The following is a 12,500-nucleotide window of genomic DNA, read 5'->3' as shown; positions in this document are numbered from 1 at the left end:
GCCGGGGGCAAAGACGGCCTGTCGCGCAACACGGAGGTTATATGTCAGAGCCCGTACGCCCCCCGCACTCACCCTTAAAGGCCGGGACAGCCCTTGGGGTTCCTGCCGGGGGCGGGCAGCATACATATTCCGTCTCGTGGCAGCCACCGGAGATATGTCAGAGCCCGTACGACGCCCCCCGCACTCACCCTTAAAGGCCGGGACAGCCCTTGGGGTTCCTGCCGGGGGGCGGGCAGCATACATATGTCCGTTCCGTGGGAGCCACCGGAGATATGTCAGAGCCCGTACGCCCCCCGCACTCACCCTTAAAGGCCCGCAAGCCCTTGGGGTTCCTGCCGGGGGCGGGCAGCATACATATGTCCGTTCCGTGGGAGCCACCGGAGATATGTCAGAGCCCGTACGCCCCCCGCACTCACCCTTAAAGGCCCGCAAGCCCTTGGGGTTCCTGCCGGGGGCGGGCAGCATACATATGTCCGTTCCGTGTGAGCCACCGGAGATATGTCAGAGCCCGTACGCCCCCCGCACTCACCCTTAAAGGCCCGCAAGCCCTTGGGGTTCCTGCCGGGGGCGGGCAGCATACATATGTCCGTTCCGTGGGAGCCACCGGAGATATGTCAGAGCCCGTACGCCCCCCGCACTCACCCTTAAAGGCCCGCAAGCCCTTGGGGTTCCTGCCGGGGGCGGGCAGCATACATATGTCCGTTCCGTGGGAACCACCGGGGAGATGTCAGAGCCCGTGAAACCCCGAAAGACAGACCCTTAAAGGCCCGCAAGCCCTTGGGGTGAACGTCTGGGGCGGGCAGCATACATACACCCCGGTCGGGAACCACAGGGAGGTGAGGTCAGAGCCCGTGAAACCCCGAAAGACAGACCCTTAAAGGCCCGCAAGCCCTTGGGGTGAACGTCTGGGGCGGGCAGCATACACACTCTCCACGGCGGGCCGCGAAGACTTAGCGGGCGCAGCCGCCGGAGCGGGCCGCCGACGAGGCCTGAAACGCGGGGTGCGGCCGGGACCGTTCCCCCCCTTGCATTTCGCTGGATGATCAGACAGTCGCAAAGAACCGTCTGAAAATCCCGGGCCAAGTCCAGAAAGTGTCCGTAAAAGAGCTAGCGGGGCCCAGCCACTTTCCTCCAGCAAGTGCCCTTAGCTCAGTTTTGACCTCTCTCATTGCACTAAGTGTCTTCAAAAACCCAGTTCCTGTATTTCCCCCGGCACCGTAGAGAAATGCTGACAGCCTGGAACACTGTGGCGGCTGCACACGGCACTCCCATGCCCGCCGCGAGCAGCCTAGCCCCGCCTCAGACCCGCGAGAACCGCCCATCGGCACACGGCCCGCTGTGCGCCCGAGCCGTTTGGTGTAAAAACTGTCCAAAAGTGGTTTCGACCACTTAGGAACATCGTAGAGACTCGAAATAAAAAGGATTTTGTTGGAAAAGCGATTCTGAGGAAGGCTGTGTTAAAATTAATTTCGGGAAATGTCGTTTACCCCCCCCCAAATGGCTCCGAAGTACCCCCCCCCCACCCCCCCCCTAAAAAACCGTGTTCCGGGGGTTTTTCGAGAAAACAAACACACGGGGTATATAGAGGGGACTGAGACGAATCGAATGACGTGCTTTGCAAAGAAATCGGGGGCTCACAGCCCCCCCAGGAGAGGTTCAAAAGTCGGAGGACTGGTCACCTAACTCCCATTGAAGTCAATGGGGGAAAAATGAAAACTGTCAAAAAGGCTTAAAATGGTTCAAAAACCCACTGGGGCAGTAGATAATCATCCTATTTGAATTTTAAAAGTCTTAGTTTGGCGAAAAAATACCTTTTAATAATTGTTTTAGGGGTCAGAAAAATCAGCTCCGGCTGCCTGGTCACCTAGGGGAGATAGAAAATTTTTCTAAGTTTTTCACTCGGCCGCCTGGTCCCCTAACTCGAAAATTTTAAAGTGCTCCCATCGGTCCCGGGATAGGGTGGCTGATAGCTGGGAGCCCCCTGAGCACTGCCCCGGTGTTAGTTTTCGGAGAAATGCCCCCGTTGATTTGTTATGATTTTTTTTCCGCCGGCCGCCTGGTCGCCCTAATGCAAAGTCAATGGGAGTGAGGAGATAGAAAATTTTTCAAAGTTTTTCACTCGGCCGCCTGGTCCCCTAACTCGAAAATTTTAAAGTGCTCCCATCGGTCCCGGGATAGGGTGGCTGATAGCTGGGAGCCCCCTGAGCACTGCCCCGGTGTTAGTTTTCGGAGAAATGCCTCCGTTGATTTGTTATGATTTTTTTTCCGCCGGCCGCCTGGTCGCCCTAATGTAAAGTCAATGGGAGTGAGGAGATAGAAAATTTTTCAAAGTTTTTCACCCGGCCACAAACGACTCCAAAACACACTGGGGCTGTGGCTGGGACTCTCACCAGGACTGCCCCCTACTTTATTTATGGATTAAAAAGCATTCTATATTAATTTTTCGATTTTTGGGACCCGGGACGCCTGGTCACCTAACTCCCCTTCTATCCCTATGGGGGGGGACGGGGACATCGAAAACGCTCCCATCGCTGCCGAGGCACGCTGCGGGGACTCTCCCTACCATCGCCCCATGCTTCCTTTGAAGAATATATGACGTTTTTCAATTTTCACCGACATTTGAAAATCAAAACTTCAGAACATTTCATAGTTATTCTCAATGGGTTGTCTAGGGGCACACATCTCTAAACTGGGGGAAATGCTCAAAATGATTAAAAAGAAAAACAATGCCCCCAGACCCGGGGGGCTGATAGCTGGGAGCCCCCTGAGCACAGCCCCGGTGTTAGTTTCTGGAGAAATGCCCCCGTTGATTTGTTATGATTTTTTTTCCGCCGGCCGCCTGGTCGCCCTAATGCAAAGTCAATGGGAGTGAGGAGATAGAATATTTTTCAAAGTTTTTCACTCGGCCGTCTGGTCCCCTGACTCGAAAATTTTAAAGTGCTCCCATCGGTCCCAGGGTAGGGTGGCTGATAGCTGGGAGCCCCCTGAGCACTGCCCCGGTGTTAGTTTCTGGAGAAATGCCCCCGTTGATTTGTTATGATTTTTTTTCCGCCGGCCGCCTGGTCGCCCTAATGCAAAGTCAATGGGAGTGAGGAGATAGAATATTTTTCAAAGTTTTTCACTCGGCCGTCTGGTCCCCTGACTCGAAAATTTTAAAGTGCTCCCATCGGTCCCAGGGTAGGGTGGCTGATAGCTGGGAGCCCCCTGAGCACTGCCCCGGTGTTAGTTTCTGGAGAAATGCCCCCGTTGATTTGTTATGATTTTTTTTCCGCCGGCCGCCTGGTCGCCCTAATGCAAAGTCAATGGGAGTGAGGAGATAGAATATTTTTCAAAGTTTTTCACTCGGCCGTCTGGTCCCCTGACTCGAAAATTTTAAAGTGCTCCCATCGGTCCCAGGGTAGGGTGGCTGATAGCTGGGAGCCCCCTGAGCACTGCCCCGGTGTTAGTTTCTGGAGAAATGCCCCCGTTGATTTGTTATGATTTTTTTTCCGCCGGCCGCCTGGTCGCCCTAATGCAAAGTCAATGGGAGTGAGGAGATAGAATATTTTTCAAAGTTTTTCACTCGGCCGTCTGGTCCCCTGACTCGAAAATTTTAAAGTGCTCCCATCGGTCCCAGGGTAGGGTGGCTGATAGCTGGGAGCCCCCTGAGCACTGCCCCGGTGTTAGTTTCTGGAGAAATGCCCCCGTTGATTTGTTATGATTTTTTTTCCGCCGGCCGCCTGGTCGCCCTAATGCAAAGTCAATGGGAGTGAGGAGATAGAATATTTTTCAAAGTTTTTCACTCGGCCGTCTGGTCCCCTGACTCGAAAATTTTAAAGTGCTCCCATCGGTCCCAGGGTAGGGTGGCTGATAGCTGGGAGCCCCCTGAGCACAGCCCCGGTGTTAGTTTCTGGAGAAATGCCCCCGTTGATTTGTTATGATTTTTTTTCCGCCGGCCGCCTGGTCGCCCTAATGCAAAGTCAATGGGAGTGAGGAGATAGAATATTTTTCAAAGTTTTTCACTCGGCCGTCTGGTCCCCTGACTCGAAAATTTTAAAGTGCTCCCATCGGTCCCGGGATAGGGTGGCTGATAGCTGGGAGCCTCCTGAGCACTGCCCCGGTGTTAGTTTCTGGAGAACTGCCCCCGTTGATTTGTTATGATCCGTAGTTGCCGGCCGGCCGCCCGGCATTGCTCTATCGGATGGAGCGTGGGCTGGCTATGGGAGATTTAGCGATTTTCGGAACCGGCCCCGATGGCCCCCCAAACCGGGTGGCCACGAGGTGGGACCCCCCTGAGCACTGCCCCGGTGTTAGTTTTCCGAGAAATGCCCCCGTTGATTTGTTATGATCCGTAGTTGCCGGCCGGCCGCCCGGCATTGCTCTATCGGATGGAGCGTGGGCTGGCTATGGGAGATTTAGCGATTTTCGGAACCGGCCCCGATCGCCCCCCAAACCGGGTGGCCACGAGGTGGGACCCCCCTGAGCACTGCCCCGGTGTTAGTTTTCGGAGAAATGCCCCCGTTGATTTGTTATGATCCGTAGTTGCCGGCCGGCCGCCCGGCATTGCTCTATCGGATGGAGCGTGGGCTGGCTATGGGAGATTTAGCGATTTTCGGAACCGGCCCCGATCGCCCCCCAAACCGGGTGGCCACGAGGTGGGACCCCCCTGAGCACTGCCCCGGTGTTAGTTTTCGGAGAAATGCCCCCGTTGATTTGTTATGATCCGTAGTTGCCGGCCGGCCGCCCGGCATTGCTCTATCGGATGGAGCGTGGGCTGGCTATGGGAGATTTAGCGATTTTCGGAACCGGCCCCGATCGCCCCCCAAACCGGGTGGCCACGAGGTGGGACCCCCCTGAGCACTGCCCCGGTGTTAGTTTTCGGAGAAATGCCCCCGTTGATTTGTTATGATCCGTAGTTGCCGGCCGGCCGCCCGGCATTGCTCTATCGGATGGAGCGTGGGCTGGCTATGGGAGATTTAGCGATTTTCGGAACCGGCCCCGATCGCCCCCCAAACCGGGTGGCCACGAGGTGGGACCCCCCTGAGCACTGCCCCGGTGTTAGTTTTCGGAGAAATGCCCCCGTTGATTTGTTACGATTATTTTTCGCCCAGGCGATGTGCCTTTTCATTTTGTTTTGCACTTTCCTTCATTCCTTGGTGCATGCTACCATCTAACGGACACATTTCGGTACTGCAGTTTGAAAGTAATTTCCCCGTCTAGGGATCTCTCAATGCCCTGGGCTGCGAAAGGAGGGCAAGGACACCCTATGTTCTCATGAGTGCAAAGCCCCCCCGGCTTCAAGGCATTCCAAAAGGAAAACCGGAGACACTGCTGTACACACACACACACACACACACACACACACACACACACACACACACACAGAGAGAGAGAGAGAGAGAGAGAGAGAGAGAGAGATAGAGAGAGAGTAGTCACACAGTGGAATAAACTCCCCAGCGATGTGGTAGAAGCTGAAAGTTGGGGAACATTGTGATGGTCTATATTTCTTGGCAGATAATAAAAGATGCTCTTATCATGCCTCCGTTGATGTGTTATGATCCATAGGTTGCCGGCCGCCCGGCATTGCTCTGATCGGATGGACCGTGGGCTGCCTATGGCAGAGTATGGGCGATTCTTCAGCCGGCCCCGATGGCCCCCCAAACCGGGTGGCCACGAGGTGGGACCCCCCTGAGCACTGCCCCGGTGTTAGTTTTCGGAGAAATGCCCCCGTTGATTTGTTATGATCCGTAGTTGCCGGCCGGCCGCCCGGCATTGCTCTATCGGATGGAGCGTGGGCTGGCTATGGGAGATTTAGCGATTTTCGGAACCGGCCCCGATCGCCCCCCAAACCGGGTGGCCACGAGGTGGGACCCCCCTGAGCACTGCCCCGGTGTTAGTTTTCGGAGAAATGCCCCCGTTGATTTCTTATGATCCGTAGTTGCCGGCCGGCCGCCCGGCATTGCTCTATCGGATGGAGCGTGGGCTGGCTATGGGAGATTTAGCGATTTTCGGAACCGGCCCCGATCGCCCCCCAAACCGGGTGGCCACGAGGTGGGACCCCCCTGAGCACTGCCCCGGTGTTAGTTTTCGGAGAAATGCCCCCGTTGATTTGTTACGATTATTTTTCGCCCAGGCGATGTGCCTTTTCATTTTGTTTTGCACTTTCCTTCATTCCTTGGTGCATGCTGCCATCTAACGGACACATTTCGGTACTGCAGTTTGAAAGTAATTTCCCCGTCTAGGGATCTCTCTCTCGTCTAGGGACACTGCTGTACACACACACACACACACACACACACACACACACACACACACACACACACACAGTGAGAGAGAGGGAGAGATAGAGAGAGAGAGAGGTGGAGAGGGAGAGAGAGGTGGAGATAGAGAGATGGAGATAGAGATGGAGATAGAGAGAGATGGAGATAGAGAGAGAGATGGAGATGGAGAGAGAGATGGTGATAGAGAGATAGAGATAGAGAGAGAGATGGTGATAGAGAGATGGAGATAGAGAGAGAGATGGTGATAGAGAGATGGAGATAGAGAGAGAGATGGTGACAGAGAGAGAGTCGTCACACTCTGGAACAAACTCCCCAGAAGCTGAAAGTTGGGGAACATTATGATGATCTTTATTTCTTGGCAGATAATAAATGATGATCTTACAGAGGGCGACTTACAACACCAGTGCAAACATACAGCGAAGGACAAGGCATCAATCGCGACAGAATCCCTTGAGTTAAAGCAGCAGATTCAGAATAACACACGTCAAAACAGACTGGAGACTAAAACGAGCACGAAAGGTGTCGAATATGTGGCCTCCTCTCGCTTGTAAACTCTCTCGTGTTCCTGTCGATGGGGTCGGCGGCTCGGGGCAGCGGCCTAGCAGCAGCAGGCAGGCCACCCGGCTGCCTGGGGCTGACCTCCGGGGCAGGCAGGCAGGCAGACCTCCAGGGCAGGCAGGCAGGCAGGCAGGCAGACCTCCAGGGCTAACAGGCTGACCTCCAGGGCTGGCAGGCTGACCTCCAGGGCTGGAAGGCAGGATGGCAGACCTCCAGGGCAGGCAGGCAGGCAGGCAGGCAGGCAGGCAGACCTCCAGGGCTGGCAGGGAGACCTCCAGGGCTGGCAGGCAGGCAGGCAGGGCTGTGTGGCTGGGGAGGGCAGGCTGGCAGGCAGGTAGGCCGTGCTGCTGCCAGGGCTGGAAGGCTGACCTCCAGGGCAGGCAGGCAGGCAGACCTCCAGGGCAGGCAGGCAGGTAGGCCGTGCTGCTGCCAGGGCTGGCAGGCTGACCTCCAGGGCAGGCAGGCAGGCAGGCAGACCTCCAGGGCTGGCAGGCTGACCTCCAGGGCAGGCAGGCAGGCAGGCAGGCAGACCTCCAGGGCTAACAGGCTGACCTCCAGGGCTGGCAGGCTGACCTCCAGGGCTGGAAGGCAGGATGGCAGACCTCCAGGGCAGGCAGGCAGGCAGGCAGGCAGGCAGGCAGACCTCCAGGGCTGGCAGGGAGACCTCCAGGGCTGGCAGGCAGGCAGGCAGGGCTGTGTGGCTGGGGAGGGCAGGCTGGCAGGCAGGTAGGCCGTGCTGCTGCCAGGGCTGGAAGGCTGACCTCCAGGGCAGGCAGGCAGGCAGACCTCCAGGGCAGGCAGGCAGGTAGGCCGTGCTGCTGCCAGGGCTGGCAGGCTGACCTCCAGGGCAGGCAGGCAGGCAGGCAGACCTCCAGGGCTGGCAGGCTGACCTCCAGGGCAGGCAGGCAGGCAGGCAGGCAGACCTCCAGGGCTAACAGGCTGACCTCCAGGGCTGGCAGGCTGACCTCCAGGGCTGGAAGGCAGGATGGCAGACCTCCAGGGCAGGCAGGCAGGCAGGCAGGCAGGCAGGCAGACCTCCAGGGCTGGCAGGGAGACCTCCAGGGCTGGCAGGCAGGCAGGCAGGGCTGTGTGGCTGGGGAGGGCAGGCTGGCAGGCAGGTAGGCCGTGCTGCTGCCAGGGCTGGAAGGCTGACCTCCAGGGCAGGCAGGCAGGCAGACCTCCAGGGCAGGCAGGCAGGTAGGCCGTGCTGCTGCCAGGGCTGGCAGGCTGACCTCCAGGGCAGGCAGGCAGGCAGGCAGACCTCCAGGGCTGGCAGGCTGACCTCCAGGGCAGGCAGGCAGGCAGGCAGGCAGACCTCCAGGGCTAACAGGCTGACCTCCAGGGCTGGCAGGCTGACCTCCAGGGCTGGAAGGCAGGATGGCAGACCTCCAGGGCAGGCAGGCAGGCAGGCAGGCAGGCAGGCAGACCTCCAGGGCTGGCAGGGAGACCTCCAGGGCTGGCAGGCAGGCAGGCAGGGCTGTGTGGCTGGGGAGGGCAGGCTGGCAGGCAGGTAGGCCGTGCTGCTGCCAGGGCTGGAAGGCTGACCTCCAGGGCAGGCAGGCAGGCAGACCTCCAGGGCAGGCAGGCAGGTAGGCCGTGCTGCTGCCAGGGCTGGCAGGCAGACCTCCAGGGCTAACAGGCTGACCTCCAGGGCAGGCAGGCAGACCTCCAGGGCAGGCAGTGCTGCTACCAGGGCTGGATAGCAGACCTCCAGGGCAGGCAGGCAGACCTCCAGGGCAGGCAGGCAGACCTCCAGGGCAGGCAGGCAGACCTCCAGGGCTGGATAGCAGACCTCCAGGGCTAACAGGCTGACCTCCAGGGCTAACAGGCAGGCAGGCAGACCTCCAGGGCTGGATAGCAGACCTCCAGGGCTAACAGGCTGACCTCCAGGCCAGGCAGTGCTGCTGCCAGGGCAGGCAGGCAGACCTCCAGGGCAGGCAGTGCTGCTACCAGGGCAGGCAGTGCTGCTACCAGGGCTGGAAGGCAGACCTCCAGGGCTAACAGGCAGACCTCCAGGGCAGGCAGGCAGACCTCCAGGGCAGGCAGGCAGACCTCCAGGGCTGGATAGCTGACCTCCAGGGCTAACAGGCAGACCTCCAGGGCTGGCAGGCTGACCTCCAGGGCAGGCAGTGCTGCTGCCAGGGCAGGCAGGCAGACCTCCAGGGCTAACAGGCAGGCAGGCAGACCTCCAGGGCTGGATAGCAGACCTCCAGGGCTAACAGGCTGACCTCCAGGCCAGGCAGTGCTGCTGCCAGGGCAGGCAGGCAGACCTCCAGGGCAGGCAGTGCTGCTACCAGGGCAGGCAGTGCTGCTACCAGGGCTGGAAGGCAGACCTCCAGGGCTAACAGGCAGACCTCCAGGGCAGGCAGGCAGACCTCCAGGGCAGGCAGGCAGACCTCCAGGGCTGGATAGCTGACCTCCAGGGCTAACAGGCAGACCTCCAGGGCTGGCAGGCTGACCTCCAGGGCAGGCAGTGCTGCTGCCAGGGCAGGCAGGCAGACCTCCAGGGCTAACAGGCAGGCAGGCAGACCTCCAGGGCTGGATAGCAGACCTCCAGGGCTAACAGGCAGGCAGGCAGACCTCCAGGGCTGGATAGCAGACCTCCAGGGCTAACAGGCTGACCTCCAGGGCTAACAGGCAGGCAGGCAGACCTCCAGGGCTGGATAGCAGACCTCCAGGGCTAACAGGCTGACCTCCAGGCCAGGCAGTGCTGCTGCCAGGGCAGGCAGGCAGACCTCCAGGGCAGGCAGTGCTGCTACCAGGGCAGGCAGTGCTGCTACCAGGGCTGACAGGCAGACCTCCAGGGCTGGAAGGCAGGCAGTGCTGCTACCAGGGCAGGCAGGCTGTCCTCCAGGGCAGGCAGGCAGACCTCCAGGGCAGGCAGTGCTGCTACCAGGGCTGGATAGCAGACCTCCAGGGCAGGCAGGCAGACCTCCAGGGCTAACAGGCTGACCTCCAGGGCAGGCAGGCAGACCTCCAGGGCAGGCAGTGCTGCTACCAGGGCTGGATAGCAGACCTCCAGGGCTAACAGGCAGGCAGGCAGACCTCCAGGGCTAACAGGCAGACCTCCAGGGCAGGCAGGCAGACCTCCAGGGCAGGCAGGCAGACCTCCAGGGCTGGATAGCAGACCTCCAGGGCTAACAGGCAGACCTCCAGGGCTGGCAGGCTGACCTCCAGGGCAGGCAGTGCTGCTACCAGGGCAGGCAGTGCTGCTACCAGGGCTGGATAGCTGACCTCCAGGGCTAACAGGCAGACCTCCAGGGCAGGCAGGCAGACCTCCAGGGCAGGCAGTGCTGCTACCAGGGCTGGATAGCAGACCTCCAGGGCTAACAGGCAGACCTCCAGGGCTGGAAGGCAGGCAGTGCTGCTACCAGGGCAGGCAGGCTGTCCTCCAGGGCAGGCAGGCAGACCTCCAGGGCAGGCAGTGCTGCTACCAGGGCTGGATAGCAGACCTCCAGGGCAGGCAGGCAGACCTCCAGGGCTAACAGGCTGACCTCCAGGGCAGGCAGGCAGACCTCCAGGGCAGGCAGTGCTGCTACCAGGGCTGGATAGCAGACCTCCAGGGCAGGCAGGCAGACCTCCAGGGCAGGCAGGCAGACCTCCAGGGCAGGCAGGCAGACCTCCAGGGCTGGATAGCAGACCTCCAGGGCTAACAGGCTGACCTCCAGGGCTAACAGGCAGGCAGGCAGACCTCCAGGGCTGGATAGCAGACCTCCAGGGCTAACAGGCTGACCTCCAGGCCAGGCAGTGCTGCTACCAGGGCAGGCAGGCAGACCTCCAGGGCAGGCAGTGCTGCTGCCAGGGCAGGCAGGCAGACCTCCAGGGCTGGATAGCAGACCTCCAGGGCTAACAGGCAGACCTCCAGGGCTGGATAGCAGACCTCCAGGGCTGGATAGCAGACCTCCAGGGCAGGCAGTGCTGCTACCAGGGCAGGCAGTGCTGCTGCCAGGGCAGGCAGGCAGACCTCCAGGGCAGGCAGTGCTGCTACCAGGGCTGGATAGCAGACCTCCAGGGCTGGATGGCAGGCAGGCAGACCTCCAGGGCTGGATAGCAGACCTCCAGGGCTAACAGGCAGACCTCCAGGGCAGGCAGGCAGACCTCCAGGGCAGGCAGGCAGACCTCCAGGGCTGGATAGCAGACCTCCAGGGCAGGCAGTGCTGCTACCAGGGCTGGATAGCAGACCTCCAGGGCAGGATAGCAGACCTCCAGGGCTGGATGGCAGGCAGGCAGACCTCCAGGGCAGGCAGGCAGACCTCCAGGGCTGGATAGCAGACCTCCAGGGCTAACAGGCAGGCAGGCAGACCTCCAGGGCTGGATAGCAGACCTCCAGGGCTAACAGGCAGGCAGGCAGACCTCCAGGGCTGGATAGCAGACCTCCAGGGCAGGCAGTGCTGCTACCAGGGCAGGCAGTGCTGCTACCAGGGCTGGAAGGCAGACCTCCAGGGCAGGCAGTGCTGCTACCAGGGCTGGATAGCAGACCTCCAGGGCTGGATAGCAGACCTCCAGGGCAGGCAGGCAGACCTCCAGGGCTGGATAGCAGACCTCCAGGGCTGGCAGGCAGGCAGGCAGACCTCCAGGGCTGGATAGCAGACCTCCAGGGCAGGATAGCAGACCTCCAGGGCTGGATGGCAGGCAGGCAGACCTCCAGGGCTGGATAGCAGACCTCCAGGGCTGGCAGGCAGACCTCCAGGGCTGGATAGCAGACCTCCAGGGCTGGCAGGCTGACCTCCAGGGCAGGCAGGCCGGGCCCCCGGTGCTGCATCTCGGCCGCTGCCTGGGGCGGACCGGCCCGGGTGCCCTTGCGCTTTTTCGACACCAGGGGGCAGTTGGGTGCCATTCCGTCCCTCGTGTGGCGAAATGGCGGTACTGCACCTCCGCCTTTTTGCTGGAGAAAGTCCGCAGTCGGGACAATGCGCCACACGGTCCGTCGGCAGGAGGCCCGGGCCCGGGCACAACTCCCCGGTGGGGACGGACGCCGGGCTGGAGCTTCCCTTCAGCACACACACTCACTCACTCACTCACTGACCGACCGACTGACTGCAGGAAAGGCTCCCGGCTCCCAGCGCTCAGTCAGCAGGCCTACTCCTCCCCGGTGGGGACGGACGCCGGGCTGGAGCCTCCCTTCAGCACACACACTCACTCACTGACCGACCGACTGACTGCAGGAAAGGCTCCCGGCTCCCAGCGCTCAGTCAGCAGGCCTACTCCTCCCCGGTGGGGACGGACGCCGGGCTGGAGCCTCCCTTCAGCACACACACTCACTCACTGACCGACCGACTGACTGCAGGAAAGGCTCCCGGCTCCCAGCGCTCAGTCAGCAGGCCTACTCCTCCCCGGTGGGGACGGACGCCGGGCTGGAGCTTTCCTTCAGCACACACACTCACTCACTGACCGACCGACTGACTGCAGGAAAGGCTCCCGGCTCCCAGCGCTCAGTCAGCAGGCCTACTCCTCCCCGGTGGGGACGGACGCCGGGCTGGAGCTTCCCTTCAGCACACACACTCACTCACTGACCGACCGACTGACTGCAGGAAAGGCTCCCGGCTCCCAGCGCTCAGTCAGCAGGCCTACTCCTCCCCGGTGGGGACGGACGCCGGGCTGGAGCTTTCCTCCAGCGCAACACACACTCACTCACTCACTGACCGACCGACTGACTGCAGGAAAGGCTCCCGGCTCCCAGCG

The sequence above is a fragment of the Amia ocellicauda genome, unplaced genomic scaffold (genome assembly GCF_036373705.1).
Source record: "Amia ocellicauda isolate fAmiCal2 unplaced genomic scaffold, fAmiCal2.hap1 HAP1_SCAFFOLD_341, whole genome shotgun sequence".
Classification (NCBI taxonomy): Eukaryota; Metazoa; Chordata; class Actinopteri; order Amiiformes; family Amiidae; genus Amia; species Amia ocellicauda.
This window is presented reverse-complemented; position numbering follows the sequence as displayed.